Source organism: Canis lupus, chromosome 8, assembly GCF_003254725.2.
Source record: "Canis lupus dingo isolate Sandy chromosome 8, ASM325472v2, whole genome shotgun sequence".
Lineage (NCBI taxonomy): Eukaryota > Metazoa > Chordata > Mammalia > Carnivora > Canidae > Canis > Canis lupus.
In genome coordinates, this window is record NC_064250.1 from 34343492 (window position 1) to 34362476 (window position 18985).

Genomic DNA, 18985 nt, shown 5'->3' on the forward strand with positions numbered 1-18985 from the left:
TTAGTTTCAGGTGTACAATATAGTGATTCAGCACTTCCATACATTAGGTGGTGCTCATCATAACACATGTGCTCCTTAATCCCTATCACCTATTTATTTAACCCGTTCCCTACCCTCCTCTCCTCTGGTCATAATCAGTTTACTCTCTAGAGTTAAAAGAGTCTGTTTCTTGCTTTGCTTCTCTCTTTTTCATCCTATGATAATTTATTTTGTTTCTTAAATTCCACATATGAGTGAAATCATGGTATTTGTCTTTCTCTGATTGACTCCTTTCAAATAGCATAATACTCTAGCTCTATCCACGTTGGTGCAAATGTCAATATTTCATTCTTTTTTATGGCTAATATTCCATTGTGTGTGTGTGTGTATGTGTGTGTGTGTACCACATCTTTATCCATTCATCAGTCAATGGACATTTGGGCTTTTTCCATAATTTGGCTATTGTTGATAATGCTGCTATAAACATTGGGGTGCATGTATCCCTTCAAATTAGTAAAATTACTAATTTGTAAATACACTATTTTGAAGGGACACATGAACTTCAATGTTTATAGCAGCATTATCAGCAATAGCTTCTTAATTGTTATTTCTAGCCTTCCTCCCCTCCAAAATCCATACTGAAGTCTAAGTGATCATTCTAAAATACAAATATGATTGTATCTCATAATTTAAATTTTTCACTGGCTTTCCATTTTCCTTGGCATCTTTATAAGACTCATAATCTGGGTTCTGCTTGCTTTTCTAGCTTTTCTTTTACCACCTGTTGCTAGAAGCCTTTGCTCTGACTGGACTAGACCTCACTCATGCCACACTTTCTTTTATCCATTGGACTCCACATATATCTTTCTCCTTGCAACACTCACAACCTACCTTGCACTCCTTCCTTTGTCCCCTAACCTTCCCCAGCTCTGGTTTTATTTTCCTGACTGACTGTTACCCTTCAGATTTCAGTTTAGATATCATTTCCTTCCAGGATCACCCTTACTACAAATACCCCTCTCCATCCCAGGTGTGGTGCCTTTGATCTGTGTGCCCATCACCTGCCACATTCCCTATTATAGACTTGATCATACTGCTGGTGTCATTGCTGTTTAATTATCTCTTCCACTAGAATATAAACTCTATGGGACAGAAACTATAGCTGTATGTTTGTTGCTGGAGTCTTAGCACCGTGACGAATGCCATTTGGACTCTGCAAAACTCTTGTTAAGCGATAACAAATCAGGAGTCCTGCTTAAATCAAGAGTCTGCAAACCCTTTCTATAAAGGGTCCAGTTGCAAATATTTTAGGCTTTGTGGACCATCAAGTCTCTGTCGCAACTGCTCCCCTCTGCTGTTTTAGCAGCCATAGAAAATATAATGAATGGCCATGGATTTGTTCAACAAAACTTTGTAAAAGCTGGTGGCTGGCTCATGGCTGTTGTCTACATCTCTGAATTAAATGAGTGAATGGTAGGTGATTATGAAGTGTTTCACCGAATTAACGGAACCCTTACAGTTCTTGTGTAAATAATTAAAACCCATTTTCTCTACCTTTGGCCTAACCAAGAAAAAAAAAGTAATTAGCCTTTTCCACATAATAATCCACCATCAGAGATAAAATTATGTCCTTTTATATTTTAATAAAAAAACGGTCACAGGGAATGCTGGGTTCTTCTTCGTCTCTCTTCATTTAATCTTTCCTTGTTTTTTTTAGTTTTCATTATTTCACATGATCCAAGGCACAAGGTTAAAGAAAGAAATCAAGATAGTTAATGAACATGGTTAAATGACAGTTTACACAGTGTGCTGAGCATGGTGGTAAAGAACTGTAAAGAAATATGCGAATTGGGGGGAGGAGCAAGATGGCGGGAGAGTAGGGTCTCCAAATCACCTGTCTCCACCAAACTACCTAGAAAACCTTCAAATTATCCTGAAAATCTATGAATTCGGCCTGAGATTTAAAGAGAGACCAGCTGGAATGCAACAGTGAGAAGAGTTCGCGCTTCTATCAAGGTAGGAAGACGGGGAAAAAGAAATAAAGGAACAAAGGCCTCCAAGGGGGAGGGGCCCCGCGAGGAGCCGGGCTGAGGCCGGAGCGAGTGTCCCCAGGACAGGAGAGCCCCGTCCCGGAGGAGCAGGAGCTGCACCGACCTTCCCGGGGGAAAGGGGCTCGCGGGGAGGTGGAGCAGGACCCGGGAGGGCGGGGATGCCCTCGGGCTCCCGGGGACAGTAACAGCAACTGCGCACCCAGGAGAGTGCGCCGAGCTCCCTAAGGGCTGCAGCGCGCACGGCGGGACCCGGCGGGACCGGAGCAGCCAGGAGGGGCTCGGGCGGCGGCTCCGCGGAGGGGGCTGCGCGGCCCCGGGAGCAGCTCGGAGGGGCTCGGGCAGAGGAAGAGGCTCCGTGCGGAGGGGGCTGCGCGGTTCCAGGAGCAGCTCGGAGGGGCTCGGGCGGCGGCTCCGCGGAGGGGGTTGCGCGGCCCGGGAGCGCGAATCCACCAGCGCAGGCTCCGGAGCACAGGGCGCCGGGACACAGCCCAGGATCCCGCCTCCCCCGGGACAGGCAGAGGCCGGGAGGGCCCAGGACAGCAAGGACGCTCCTGCCCCAGCTGAGCACATCAGCGGCCCCGCCCCGGAGCCTCCAGGCCCTGCAGACGGAGTTCCTGCCGGAGCTGAATCCAGGTTTCCAGAGCTGCCCCGCCACTGGGGCTGTTCCTCCTGCGGCCTCACGGGGTAAACAACCCCCACTGAGCCCTGCACCAGGCAGGGGCACAGCAGCTCCCCCAACTGCTAACACCTGAAAATCAGCACAACAGGCCCCTCCCCCAGAAGATCAGCTAGACTGACAACTTCCAGGAGAAGCCAAGGGACTTGAACACAGAATCAGAAGATACTCCCCTGTGGTTCTTTTTTTTGTTTTGTTTTGTTTTTTTTTGTTTTTGTTTTTGTTTTGTTTTGCTTTTTGATTTGTTTCCTTCCCCCACCCCCTTTTTTTTCTCCTTTCTTTTCCTCTTTTTCTTCTTTTTTTTTTTCTCTCGTTTTTTTTTCTTTTCTTCCCTTTTTTTTTCTCTTTCTCTTTTCTTTCCTTCTTTCTCTCCTCTCTTTTTCTCTTTTTCCCAATACAATTTGCTTTTGGCCACTCTGCACTGAGCAAAATGACTAGAAGGAAAACCTCACCTCAAAAGAAAGAATCAGAAACAGTCCTCTCTCCCACAGAGTTACAAAATCTGGATTACAATTCAATGTCAGAAAGCCAATTCAGAAGCACTATTATACAGCTACTGGTGGCTCTAGAAAAAAGTATAAAGGACTCAAGAGACTTCATGACTGCAGAATTTAGAGCTAATCAGGCAGAAATTAAAAATCAATTGAATGAGATGCAATCCAAACTAGAAGTCCTAACGACGAGGGTTAACGAGGTGGAAGAACGAGTGAGTGACCTAGAAGACAAGTTGATAGCAAAGAGGGAAACTGAGGAAAAAAGAGACAAACAATTAAAAGACCATGAAGATAGATTAAGGGAAATAAACGACAGCCTGAGGAAGAAAAACCTACGTTTAATTGGGGTTCCCGAGGGCGCCGAAAGGGACAGAGGGCCAGAATATGTATTTGAACAAATTCTAGCTGAAAACTTTCCTAATCTGGGAAGGGAAACAGGCATTCAGATCCAGGAAATAGAGAGATCCCCCCCTAAAATCAATAAAAACCGTTCAACACCTCGACATTTAATTGTGAAGCTTGCAAATTCCAAAGATAAGGAGAAGATCCTTAAAGCAGCAAGAGACAAGAAATCCCTGACTTTTATGGGGAGGAGTATTAGGGTAACAGCAGACCTCTCCACAGAGACCTGGCAGGCCAGAAAGGGCTGGCAGGATATATTCAGGGTCCTAAATGAGAAGAACATGCAACCAAGAATACTTTATCCAGCAAGGCTCTCATTCAAAATGGAAGGAGAGATAAAGAGCTTCCAAGACAGGCAGCAACTAAAAGAATATGTGACCTCCAAACCAGCTCTGCAAGAAATTTTAAGGGGGCCTCTTAAAATTCCCCTTTAAGAAGAAGTTCAGTGGAACAGTCCACAAAAACAAAGACTGAATAGATATCATGATGACACTAAACTCATATCTCTCAATAGTAACTCTGAATGTGAACGGGCTTAATGACCCCATCAAAAGGCGCAGGGTGTCTGACTGGATAAAAAAGCAGGACCCATCTATTTGCTGTCTACAAGAGACTCATTTTAGACAGAAGGACACCTACAGCCTGAAAATAAAAGGTTGGAGAACCATTTACCATTCGAATGGTCCTCAAAAGAAAGCAGGGGTAGCCATCCTTATATCAGATAAACTAAAATTTACCCCAAAGACTGTAGTGAGAGATGAAGAGGGACACTATATCATACTTAAAGGATCTATTCAACAAGAGGACTTAACAATCCTCAATATATATGCTCCGAATGTGGGAGCTGCCAAATATATAAATCAATTATTAACCAAAGTGAAGAAATACTTAGATAATAATACACTTATACTTGGTGACTTCAATCTAGCTCTTTCTATACTCGATAGGTCTTCTAAGCAAAACATCTCCAAAGAAACGAGAGCTTTAAATGATACACTGGACCAGATGGATTTCACAGATATCTACAGAACTTTACATCCAAACTCAACCGAATACACATTCTTCTCAAGCGCACATGGAACTTTCTCCAGAATAGACCACATATTGGGTCACAAATCGGGTCTGAACCGATACCAAAAGATTGGGATTGTCCCCTGCATATTCTCGGACCATAATGCCTTGAAATTAGAACTAAATCACAACAAGAAGTTTGGAAGGACCTCAAACACATGGAGGTTAAGGACCATCCTGCTAAAAGATAAAAGGGTCAACCAGGAAATTAAGGAAGAATTAAAAAGATTCATGGAAACTAATGAGAATGAAGATACAACCGTTCAAAATCTTTGGGATGCAGCAAAAGCAGTCCTAAGGGGGAAATACATCGCAATACAAGCATCCATTCAAAAACTGGAAAGAACTCAAATACAAAAGCTAACCTTACACATAAAGGAGCTAGAGAAAAAACAGCAAATAGATCCTACACCCAAGAGAAGAAGGGAGTTAATAAAGATTCGAGCAGAACTCAATGAAATCGAGACCAGAAGAACTGTGGAACAGATCAACAGAACCAGGAGTTGGTTCTTTGAAAGAATTAATAAGATAGATAAACCATTAGCCAGCCTTATTAAAAAGAAGAGAGAGAAGACTCAAATTAATAAAATCATGAATGAGAAAGGAGAGATCACTACCAACACCAAGGAAATACAAACGATTTTAAAAACATATTATGAACAGCTATACGCCAATAAATTAAGCAATCTAGAAGAAATGGACGCATTCCTGGAAAGCCACAAACTACCAAAACTGGAACAGGAAGAAATAGAAAACCTGAACAGGCCAATAACCAGGGAGGAAATTGAAGCAGTCATCAAAAACCTCCCAAGACACAAGAGTCCAGGGCCAGATGGCTTCCCAGGAGAATTTTATCAAACGTTTAAAGAAGAAATCATACCTATTCTCCTAAAGCTGTTTGGAAAGATAGAAAGAGATGGAGTACTTCCAAATTCGTTCTATGAAGCCAGCATCACCTTAATTCCAAAGCCAGACAAAGACCCCGCCAAAAAGGAGAATTACAGACCAATATCCCTGATGAACATGGATGCAAAAATTCTCAACAAGATACTGGCCAATAGGATCCAACAGTACATTAAGAAAATTATTCACCATGACCAAGTAGGATTTATCCCTGGGACACAAGGCTGGTTCAACACCCGTAAAACAATCAATGTGATTCATCATATCAGCAAGAGAAAAACCAAGAACCATATGATCCTCTCATTGGATGCAGAGAAAGCATTTGACAAAATACAGCATCCATTCCTGATCAAAACTCTTCAGAGTGTAGGGATAGAGGGAACATTCCTCGACATCTTAAAAGCCATCTACGAAAAGCCCACAGCAAATATCATTCTCAATGGGGAAGCACTGGGAGCCTTTCCCCTAAGATCAGGAACAAGACAGGGATGTCCACTCTCACCACTGCTATTCAACATAGTACTGGAAGTCCTAGCCTCAGCAATCAGACAACAAAAAGACATTAAAGGCATTCAAATTGGCAAAGAAGAAGTCAAACTCTCCCTCTTCGCCGATGACATGATACTCTACATAGAAAACCCAAAAGTCTCCACCCCAAGATTGCTAGAACTCATACAGCAATTCGGTAGCGTGGCAGGATACAAAATCAATGCCCAGAAGTCAGTGGCATTTCTATACACTAACAATGAGACTGAAGAAAGAGAAATTAAGGAGTCAATCCCATTTACAATTGCACCCAAAAGCATAAGATACCTAGGAATAAACCTCACCAAAGAGGTAAAGGATCTATACCCTCAAAACTATAGAACACTTCTGAAAGAAATTGAGGAAGACACAAAGAGATGGAAAAATATTCCATGCTCATGGATTGGCAGAATTAATATTGTGAAAATGTCAATGTTACCCAGGGCAATATACACGTTTAATGCAATCCCTATCAAAATACCATGGACTTTCTTCAGAGAGTTAGAACAAATTATTTTAAGATTTGTGTGGAATCAGAAAAGACCCCGAATAGCCAGGGGAATTTTAAAAAAGAAAACCATATCTGGGGGCATCACAATGCCAGATTTCAGGTTGTACTACAAAGCTGTGGTCATCAAGACAGTGTGGTACTGGCACAAAAACAGACACATAGATCAGTGGAACAGAATAGAGAATCCAGAAGTGGACCCTGAACTTTATGGGCAACTAATATTCGATAAAGGAGGAAAGACTATCCATTGGAAGAAAGACAGTCTCTTCAATAAATGGTGCTGGGAAAATTGGACATCCACATGCAGAAGAATGAAACTAGACCACTCTCTTTCACCATACACAAAGATAAACTCAAAATGGATGAAAGATCTAAATGTGAGACAAGATTCCATCAAAATCCTAGAGAAGAACACAGGCAACACCCTTTTTGAACTCGGCCATAGTAACTTCTTGCAAGATACATCCACAAAGGCAAAAGAAACAAAAGCAAAAATGAACTATTGGGACTTCATCAAGATAAGAAGCTTTTGCACAGCAAAGGATACAGTCAACAAAACTCAAAGACAACCTACAGAATGGGAGAAGATATTTGCAAATGACATATCAGATAAAGGGCTAGTTTCCAAGATCTATAAAGAACTTATTAAACTCAACACCAAAGAAACAAACAATCCAATCATGAAATGGGCAAAAGACATGAACAGAAATCTCACAGAGGAAGACATAGACATGGCCAACATGCATATGAGAAAATGCTCTGCATCACTTGCCATCAGGGAAATACAAATGAAAACTACAATGAGATACCACCTCACACCAGTGAGAATGGGGAAAATTAACAAGGCAGGAAACAACAAATGTTGGAGAGGATGCGGAGAAAAGGGAACCCTCTTACACTGTTGGTGGGAATGTGAACTGGTGCAGCCACTCTGGAAAACTGTGTGGAGGTTCCTCAAACAGTTAAAAATAGACCTGCCCTACGACCCAGCAATTGCACTGTTGGGGATTTACCCCAAAGATACAAATGCAATGAAACGCCGGGACACCTGCACCCCGATGTTTCTAGCAGCAATGGCCACGATAGCCAAACTGTGGAAGGAGCCTCGGTGTCCAACGAAAGATGAATGGATAAAGAAGATGTGGTTTATGTATACAATGGAATATTACTCAGCTATTAGAAATGACAAATACCCACCATTTGCTTCAACGTGGATGGAACTGGAGGGTATTATGCTGAGTGAAGTAAGTCAGTCAGAGAAGGACAAACATTATATGTTCTCATTCATTTGGGGAATATAAATAATAGTGAAAGGGAAAATAAGGGAAGGGAGAAGAAATGTGTGGGAAATATCAGAAAGGGAGACAGAACATAAAGACTGCTAACTCTGGGAAACGAACTAGGGGTGGTAGAAGGGGAGGAGGGCGGGGGGTGGGAGTGAATGGGTGACGGGCACTGGGGGTTATTCTGTATGTTAGTAAATTGAACACCAATAAAAAAATAAATTAAAAAAAAAAAAAAAAAAAAGAAATATGCGAATTAAGAATATGACAGTTTGATGTTTTGAAGCTCCATCTGTTTGGCATTGTATCTTTTTTCTTCCTTTTATCTACTTAATAATACCATATTTTACACTAATACACTTACTTTTTTAGCAACGTGGTCCGTTTATTAAATAGAACTGGTGCATTAGTAGATGGTACTTGCTCTTTAAGAATCATTGTACTCTGGGGACACCTGGGTAGCTCAGTCAATGGAGATCCAAGATCCAACTCTTGATTTCAGGTCATAAATTCAGGGTTATGGGATACAGCCCCATGATGGGCTCTGTGCTCAATGGGGAGTCTGCTTGAGATTCTCTCTCTCCCTCTGCCTTTGTCCTTCCTCCTGCTCTCTCTCTCTCAAATATTAAAAAAATAAATCTTAAAAAAAATCACCACATTCTGTTCTATGACTTTACATGTATACCTATAAAAAAACCTACTTTAGTTAGAAAATATATAACAACTAGCAATTACATTATTATAATTACTAGCAATAATATTAATAATATCACATTATTGCTAGCAATATACATTATTATTGTGGAGACAATTCATTTTATTCCTTATAAAACTGGATTAGTATTTCTATTTTTGATCAGGTATTGGGCATTTGCCCTAAATATATATGTAGAAGGAAACACTATTGGAGTTAATCAGTAGCATCTGAATACGCATTTAGTATTCTCTGAATTCACTTCCAGGACATGTTTTTTATCACTCAAAAAGTAGGACATCTTATTCAAGTTTTTTACTGGTAATTTCTTTTATGAAAGAAAAATTGTTGGGTAGCCTGAGTGGCTCTGTTATTTGAGCAACAGACTCTTGGTTTAGGCTCAGGTCTTGATCTTGGGATTGTGAAGTTAAGCACCACAGTAGGCTCTGTGCTCAGCAGTGAGTCTGCTTGAGATTCTCTCTCCCTCTGCCCCTCATACTCTCTCTCTCTCCCCCCTCCTTTCTCTCTAAAATAATAACTAAATCTTTTTTAAAAAAAAAAAAAGAAAAAGTGTTCTCAAAGTATTCATTTGCAACCTTTTCTACTAACAAAGCAGACAGTGAAAGTTCATATAACAGGAATTTCTTTACTGTTGTAGACAAAAGCCTGATGTTCTATTTCTGAAGTCACCTTCTACTCTTTGGGAATTTTGAGGAAAGACTCAGGGGAACAAAGAGAAATTACCTGGATAATCTTGCCTCTAGCAGTCTCAGGCAAAAGGCTAACCATCTTACATGTTTATGTCAGGTAATTCAAGATCAACCAATTCACAATAGGTGGCTGAATTGATAATTTGTTTTATCTTAGTGGTTCATTTAATTGTAGTCATTAAAGCTTAGTGAAAGACTGTTCTAAAAACTCAGCAATTAGTCCTGGGAAATTGCATAAACAAAAACTATTTATCTCAGTGTGAAATTCAATAAATACCACATTAAGGATAAGAGTTTCTAATTAAAGGAAGGCCACACCTCTATACTTTCACACAAAGGTATCTAAGAACCAACTAGAACTGTATCTGTGTAAACTCGGGAACATATAATGCATTACAAGTAGACTCCTTCTAAGTGAATTTGCACACAGATTGAGATAAGGTTCCTTATCTTACAATGGCATTTCTGAAATCTCTATTTTAGTAGATGTTACTTTAAAAAAGGGAGTTTTATGGTCAAATACATTGGGATATTCTGTATTAAACAGAATATAGTAGTTGGCTTTATTTCCTGGGGGCCTTCTCTGATCTTTGAATATGCTAAAATGTATGCTAGACTGTCTGGGAGGGAAGTATAGCCGGTATTTTGCAAACTATTACTATGGAACTCCATTTTCCTTTAAATCTCTATTACTGTGATGAAGACTCATTACTTTAAAAAAAATGAGGTTGGAAAGCCCTTTTATAACACGACTTTTTACATTTTTTTAAGGGGATCCCTGGGTGGCGCAGCGGTTTAGCGCCTGCCTTTGGCCCAGGGCGCGAACCTGGAGACCTGGGATCGAATCCCACGTCGGGCTTCCGGTGCATGGAGCCTGCTTCTCCCTCTGCCTATGTCTCTGCCTCTTTCTCTATCTCTGTGTGACTATCATAAATAAATAAATAAATTTTTTTAAGAAGAGTTTACTTATTCATGAGAGACACTGAGAGAGAGAGGCAGAGAATAGGCAGAGGAAGAAGCAGGCTCCCTGCAGGGAGCTGGATGCAGGACTGGAAGCCAGGACTCTGGGATCACGCCCTGAACCAAAGGCAGAGGCTCAACCGATGAGACATCCAAACGTCCCACAACATGACTTTTTAAATGAACCAGTTATCACTTTTACATTCTATTTTGTTACTTTTTGTAGCAACCTTAAAAAGTAATTTTGAATTGAAGTTGTAAGACTAGTACAAAGAACTTTTATTCATCCTTTACCCAGATTTCTTAATTTGTCACATTGGTTTTTATTCTGTCTCTCTCTTCCTAGCTCTTTTTTCTTCACCCTCATCTCTATTTATCTATGGAGCTAGCACTTACCCACCTACCACTATTTTGTCATGAATCATTTGAATGTAGTATCTTTTTCCCCAGTGCCCAGCACTGTGCCTGAAACCTTGCAAAGACTCTGTAAATGATTGATGATTACTGAATGATACCTTTCAGAATTTTGCCTAAACAAAGCTCAATTATAAAAGGCCATTCTGGAGTACTCTTTAACTGTGAAGTCTTTATCTGTTATGAAAAGCCAGTTCATAAAAAAAAGAAAGAAAAGCCAGTGAACCAATTTTTAAAACTCAGAAATATAATCTTAATATTTCTTAACAATTGCAGCATTTGAAAGTTTCCTAACTAAGAATCAAATATAAGATACACCTAACTAGGTGTTCTTTCTCTCGATTATAAGTAAGATCATGTGATAAACCAAAGCCAGATACCTTACTTTCTATTCTAGTTCAGGACCAATATGTCCATCCTGTGGTTTCAAGCCAGCTGGTACATTTACTTATGGACTAAATTAAAACCTACACAACCTACTGAAAGCCACACAATTCTGTTAGTTGAGTCTTTTCTGTGATTCTTTCCTTGGTGTATAACTCTGCTTTCTCAACTTTCTCCTTCAGTTTTATTTCTCCATCCAGAATATATTTTCTCTAGTATTGGCACATTTAAAGCTTAGAGAGATTTACCTATTGATACCAAGAAAAAACCCCTGTTAACATGGTTACATTCAACCAGTTAGAACTTAAACCTTTTTCTAATCAGTTTGGAGAACAAGAATGTAGATGTTAGTGAACAAATAAAATGTGATTTATTCACTTTAAGAATGCTAAATTCTTCTACTTATGTGAGGAGCCAAATGTAGTCAAATTCATTGGGACAAAAAGTAGAATAGTGATTATTGGGAGTTAGAGGAAGAGGAAGTTAAGAGTTATTGTTTAATGGGTGGAGTTTCTGTTAGGAAAGAAGAAAAAGTTCTGGAGATGGATAGTGATGACGATTGGAGAAAAATGGGAATGTGCCTAATGCCACTGAACCATATGTTTGGTAACTTTTGTGAATTAGGCTGTAACTACTTTATAACTAACATGTCCTGCCTGTCATCTGTCAGCTGCAAGGTACTCTGGTGAGTCCCTACTTCAGAACTTTACTCCTTAACAGATTTTATTGGCATAGCTCTGTGATGGTCATCCAGTTTTTTGAAAATGTGCTTATCCATAAAGGCTCAAGTCCATGCAGCTGTGGCAGAGTTACAGTTCTGTGGTTTCATGTTAGTTACCTTATAGTTACTGTGTAATTAGTGCCACTTAATGTATGTTATCAAAAAATAAATCTATCTACCCCAGACTAGATGTAGTATTTTTTGTATAATTGGATTTCCTAATACTGATATTTGTCATCCCTGCAGAAAGTGTATTGGTTTTTTTAAAAAAGAAAGTGTATTTGAAAATAAAGTCAGATGGAAAATTTAAAAAAAAAAAAAGGTAAAATGGTAAAATTTTCGGTGAATTTTACCAAAGATTTATTTTTATTTATTTTTATTTTTTTATTTTTTTACCAAAGATTTTTAAAAAGAAAACTAAATGCTATTGAAAAAAATACCTATTTGTCTATAAATATATAAACATCCTTCTGATTTTTGAATCCATGCAGTTATGGTTATATATTGCCTATATAAAATCAAATTTCACAAAATGTATATTTTTTATACAGTATACTTACTGTATAAAATTTTTCCACTTCCAAAAGAGAATTTAATGGAGGACATGGGAGGTGAGCATCACTTGAACCTTTCAAGTGTCTGGTGGCTGGCTCATGTATGGGAAAAACATAATACCCTGGGAAAGAGCAGAAAGGCTGACATTGGGAAGTAATGAGACTCTAATAACCAAGAGTTAGGCAAGGAAGTTCCTTCCCCTTCCTCTCAAGAAAGAGAATGGACCTGGGATCATATACAGCAAGGGACTCCAATTGCACCAGTCTCTGTTGGAACAGTCTCTGTGAGGAATGGAATATGATTTGTAATTGCTTTGAGATACTGAACTCTTTCTTCAATTATGTGTTCATTTTAAAAGCTTCTTTGTTAGGGACGCAGCTTCTTTGTTAGGGTTGCTCAGTGGTTGAACATCTGCCTTCAGCTCAGGGTGTGATCCCAGAGTCCTGGGATCAAGTCCCACACCAGGTTCCCCAAGGGGAGCCTGCTTCTCCCTCTGCCTATGTCTCTGCCTCTCTCTATGTGTCTCTCATGAATAAATAAATAAAATCTAAAAAAAAAAAACCTTCTTTGTTATATAACTTTTTTATTTGTCTCCTCTCCACTTAGATCTAACTTCTATGCACAGGTCCAGTGTCAGTACTTTTTTGATGATTGCATATCTTGGAGATATGCAATTTCTCCAAGAAATTCTTCACCTGGAGAAGTATGAATTTCATATTAGAAAATGTTGTGGGGGACACCTAGGTGGTTCAGTCAGTTAAGCAGCTACCTTCAGCTTGGGTCATGATCCCGGGGTCCTGGGATTGTAGGGAGTCTGCTTCTCCCTCTCCCTCTGCTCATGCTCTCTCTCTCTCTAATAAATAAGAAAATCCAAAATAATAATAATAATAATAATAATAATAATAATAATAAATGTGAAGAAGAAGGAGAAGGCCCAAGATCGTCAGTCTAAAGCTCTGTTTTAGGTTTATCCTAAATGCCATCTCATTTGTTCCTTTGCCCTGGAGATATATCTCTCAGTTTTTGGTGTTCAAGACATCTTTATGTATGATCTGCCCATTGCTACCTTCCTATTTTCTCTTACCCAATTTCAAACATCTAGCCCCATAGACTAAAAGTTGGATTTTAGAGATGTATAAATAGAATATGAGTACATCTTTTTCAGCTTCAACCATTTGCCCTGTTATTCTGACTCTATACAAAGGATCAAGATGTGCCTTACAGGATTGTGACACTCGATTTTATTAAAACCTCAAAATTTTAGGGAAATCTATTTTAGCTTGAGGTATGCAGAGGTCTGGGCCAGTGCTAGTCTCCTTTCTAGTCTTGAGCCAACTTTCATAGTATTTTATAGATAATGTTTCATGGTAGTTGTGCAGGTTGTGCTACCTCCTTATTACATTGTCAACCAAGTTTTCATCTCCATTATTTTCATTTTTAGACAATAATCCCAGATGGCAAAAATTTAAGATGTTACTTGAAGGAATTTCTGGATCCCTACTCTAAACCCAATCCTGAAGATACCACAGAAGGGAGAAAGAAAATGATGGATCTAAAAAAATATTGAAAAAATGGAAAAGTTCCTGGAGTGAGTTCCAGCTGAAGTAAGAGCCTAGGAAGGGTGAGTAGCAACAGATGGAAGGTAACATGGGTACAGAAAGAGGCCTGAATGGCTCTTACCTTCTGTGCCTAAGCTTGAGGCAGAAAACAAGAAGCCCAGATCAGTGAGATTAACAAAAGGGTGGTCTTTGAACCTAGGAGAGTTGGGGAGTAATAAAGTAAGTGCAAACAATTGAGCAGGGCCTGGGCTTCCCCAACTTCCCTTCTTCTCTACCTCTGCACACCTCAATGACAAGTAGTTAAAACTAAGGGAGACAGCTCTTGGGAAAGGTAATGGCAAATGGAGAGGCCAGATTGCAGTTGTTCATCTTTCTTTTATCATTCATTCCCTTTAAGAAGGGACACAAGACTTGACTTTCTCTGTCATTGATCCTGTTCAACATAGCATTAGAATCCTAGTCAGTGAAATAAGGCAGTGAAATATATGAGTTTAATGATTAGAAGGAAAGAAAGGAAAGTCATTACTTGAAAAGATCAATCTACATTTCAAAAAGAGACAAATCAATTGAGAAACTGATAGAATAAATAAGAGAGTATAGCAAGTATCCTGAACCTAGACTATGTCTTTACACTAGCAATAATCAACTAGAAAATGTGTTAGAAATCCAGGCATCATCCCTAAGAGCATTAAAAAGCCTATAAAGCATCAAGCTCTATTACAAAGCTGTAATCATCAAGATGGTATGGTACTGGCACAAAAGCAGACATATAAATCAATGGAACAGAATAGAGAACCCAGAAATGGATCTACAACTCTATGGTCAACTAATCTTCAACAAAACAGAAAAGAAGATCCAATGGAAAAAAGACAGTCTAGTCTTTTCAACAAATAGTGTTGGGAAAATTGCACAGCCACATGGAAGAATGCAAGTAGATAATTTCTTACACCATTCACAAAAATAAACTCAAAATGGATGAAAGACCTAAATGTGAAACAGAAATCCATCAAAATCCTAGAGGATAACACAGGCAGCAACATCTATGATCTCAGCTGCAGCATTTTCTCACTAGATACGTCTCCAAAGGCAAGGGAAGCAAAGGTAAAAATGAACTATTGGGACTTGATCAAGATAAAAAGCTTTTACAGCAAAGGAAAGAGTTGACACAACCAAAAGGAAACCTATGGAATGGGAGAAGATATTTGCAAATGTCTTATCAGATAAAGGGCTAGTATCCAAAATCTATAAAGAACTTATCAAATTCAATACCCAAAGGATAAATAATCTAATCAAGAAATGGGCAGAAGACATGAACAGACATCTCTCCAAAGAAGACATATAAATGGCCAACAGACACATGCAAAAAATGCTCAACATCACTGGGCATCAGGGAAATACAAATAAAGTCCACAATGAAATACAACCTTACCTTGGTCAGAATGGCTAAGATTAACAAGTCAGGAAGTAACAAATGTTGACAAGGATGCAGAGAAAGGGGAACCCTCTTACACTGTTGGTGGGAATGCAAGCTGGTACAGCTACTGTAGAGAACAATGTGAAGGTTCCCCAAAAAGTTGAAAATAGAGCTACCATATGACCCAGAAATTGTACTACTAGAGATTTACCCCAAAGACACAAATGTAGTAGTCCGAAGGAGCACCTGTACCCCATTGTTTATAGCAGCAATGTCCACAATAGCCAAACTATGGAAAGAGCCCAGATGTCCATTGACAGATGAATGGATAAAGAAGATGTGATATATATATATATATATAAACGGAATAGTACTTAGCCATTAGAAAGAAAAAAAAAGGAAACTTGCCATTTGCAACCATGTGGATGGAACTAGAGGATATTATGCTAAGTGAAATAAATCAAACAGAGAAAGACAATTATCATATGATCTCATGGAATATGTGGAATTTAAGAAAATTTAAGAAAAAAACAGGATCATAGGAGAAGGAAGCAAAAAAGTAAAACAAGACAAAAGAAGAGAGGCTTTTAATCATAGGTAACAAACTGAAGGTTGCTGGAGGGGAGGAGGTAGGAGATGGGGTAATTGGGTGATGAACATTAAAGAGGGCATTTGATGTAATGAGCACTCGGAACTATATAAAACTGATGAATCACTGACCTTTACCTCTGAAACTAACAATACAGTATATGTTAATTAATTGAATTATAGTAAAGACAAAAACCTGTAAAGTCAATACTTATACATAATAAAATATGTGTTTTTTTTCCCTCTGCTATTCCCTTTCTATTTTATAGTCATTATATAATGTGGTTATAATGGCTAACAAAGTGTAGTTCATAATTCCTATGTATCAAACAGGATTATTATTGGCCTAGAGGAAAAATGGACATCACCCAGAAATGGAAATAATCTAATAAAGATCCCAAAACTTTTATGGATAAAATTTTAAAGTACTAATATAGGACATAAAAGAAAGCCCAAGTAGAGAACCATACCATGTTCATTCATAGACAAAAATATTTTAATAATGTCAATTATCCCAAAATTATTCTATAAATTCAGTATGATTTTAATAAAAATCCAAGACTGTCATCAAATCTATTCCAAAACATATATGGAAAAATAAAAGTCCACAGATTAAATCATGTAGTGACCTGTATTATAATGGGAACCAGATCCTCACTGCTTTCAAACTTAACCTATCTGAATAACCTATCCTAGATTCCCGTTTTATTCCTTGAGGGTTTGCCACCACTTATGGTACCAATTACTATATAAACCACCCTTCTTAGCTGCCAATAAGAAAACCCCTTCTAACTATTTTAAGCATAAAGGGGTTTATTAAATAGTATGTGTAGTTCACAGAATCATTGGGAGGGCTGGCAGAGCAAACTAAGCTGAGCATTCACATCGGTCCATAACACGTCCTCAGATGAGCATCCATACGGATTCTCTTCCCTGTTGTCAGCTTTGAAATGACACCATGCTAGCTATTTTTTTTAAGATTTTATGAATTTATTCATGAAAGACACACAGAGAGAGACAGAGACACAGGCAAAGGAAAAAGCAGGCTCCGGGAGCCTGATGTGGGACTTGATCCCAGGATTCTGGGATCAGGACCTGAACCAAAGGCAGATGCTCAACCACTGAGCTACCCAGGTGCCCCACCATGCTCCTAACAGTTTATATAAATTAACTATACTCATAGAAGCAAAATATGCTCTAACCTCTTTGTAAAAATCTCAACATTGTTGAAATAGGAAGATACTACCTAACTCCCATTAAATTATCAAAAGTTAGAAAGGCATTATCAAATATTAATGAGAATGTGAGGAGACAAACTGTATACTATTGGCGTAAGAGCAAACTGGCCTGGCTGTCCTAGAGAGCAAGAATAGATCCTAGAGTACTCAGTAAAATCAGCTATATATATATGGCCATGAAGTCCTACTCCGGGATCCATACCTTAGAAAATCTCTCTTACAGATCCATGAAAGACTGTACAAAGATATTCATCAAGCGTTGCTTATTGTGTGGAGATTGAGGACACCTAAGAGTCCATAGTGGGGATTGATAAAGTGGGAATAGTGAATGCACACCATGAACCACTATGCAGCATCAGGAACAATGCATCTGATAGATGCACATAGAGCACAGAGGTAGATCTTAAAAGAGCATCTGATAGATGCACATAGAGCAACAGAGGTAGATCTTAAAAGCAAAATTTTCCAAAAATAAGAAACAAAACAACAACTATGCCACAATGCCACTATGTAAGTTAACACACACACACACACACACACACACACACACACACAATGTATATTTATAAGTGTCTATTCATATTATGGACATGTGTGGAGCACATTGGAAAAGATGACTATAGTGCAGAGAATGAAAGTGGGGATAAGAAGTTGAGGAAAGAAAAATAGTTTTGAAAGGATAGGTCTTGCACAGATGCATAATGATGTGGGTTGGGGTTGATGTGATGAAGGTTTGGGGGTTTTTTTGATGGAGGAGATGTTCTGTGATTATGGCATCCCATTTTCCAGAGTTAATCATAATAATTAAAAATTCAAAAATTGCTCCCAAGGTGTAGACACACTTCATTTTCCAACATAGTGCTGACTCACTTATATCTTCAGTCGTCTTCTTTTCCAACCTGCTTATTTTCTTGATTCCACCTAAGTCTTGGCAAAGGAAGGGACAAGGTTAGAACAGTCTTTCAAAACTTTGAAAATGGTTCTAATTGCTCTACGTTTAGACAGAGTTACTGGTTGCTTAATAGCCATTTAGAACTCTTTTTGGAAAGCAGACAGCCATTCCAGGCAATAAAGGTAGTTTCAATGAAACGTTCTTTTTGACAGAAGGAAGACATTGGAGAGTTCATATGCTATTTTAGCTGGCTCTGTGATTGCAATCACACAAATCACTACATTCCAGAGAGATCCCATGAACAGAAGGTTTTTCCATTTCAGTCTTTCAAGGTAAAGCATTATCTTTTCATTTTCTATATACTCCAGAGAATCAAGAAATTATGAAATCTAAGCCATAATTATAATAGCCATTTCTAAGTCTTCCTTGATGGTCAGAGTTAAGAAAAGGGAAGAGGAGAACTCTTTTGTTCTCAGGGACATTAAAATGCCCAGTCAGATAAAAATAATATTGAATTGGCTTTCCTTTGTTCACTCTTGTAACCTCCTGCAATCTCACTGCCTATTTCACCCCAAAATGAGTTAGTGTTGCAGAGCAAGATAATGACTCTCCCATAAGCTTATGAATTGCTATAGAACTGGAACTGTTTGGTGCAAAGAACTGGAATGAAATCAGAAGGTGAGTGGACTGTAGATTCGTCATACATTTTCCAGCTGTTCAGTCTGGCCTTCTGTTGCTTTCTTTGGTACTTTTATTTATGCACATGTAACACTGCAAGGAAGCAGGTAATATAAACAGCAAATACCTCGTGGGCCATTCAATTTTGGCTTTATATTTTCAACTACACTGATGACTGCTGGTCACATTTCTGTTCCATTTGGGTGGTCCAATTTAAATGCAGAATATCATATGAGGGATGGCAAGAATGCCGGCTTCTGAGAACTGATCTTTGCCATAGCTA

General features: G+C 38.8%; 1 long non-coding RNA gene across 15 annotated transcripts in view; it reads left to right on the forward strand.

Annotated features, from left to right (window-relative positions):
• The window catches only part of LOC112657682 (uncharacterized), a 176008-nt gene that overhangs the window by 45398 nt on the left and 111625 nt on the right, over positions 1-18985 (forward strand). For 9 of the 15 annotated variants that reach the window (XR_007412687.1, XR_004817845.2, XR_007412685.1 and 6 more), the window contains 3 exons: positions 9248-9396; positions 13775-13954; positions 18237-18356. This is a non-coding gene — a long non-coding RNA (uncharacterized LOC112657682). The remainder of the gene's footprint in view (positions 1-9247; positions 9397-13774; positions 13955-18236; positions 18357-18985) is intronic. The other 6 variants (XR_007412692.1, XR_007412691.1, XR_007412690.1 and 3 more) reach the window with 1 other exon arrangement.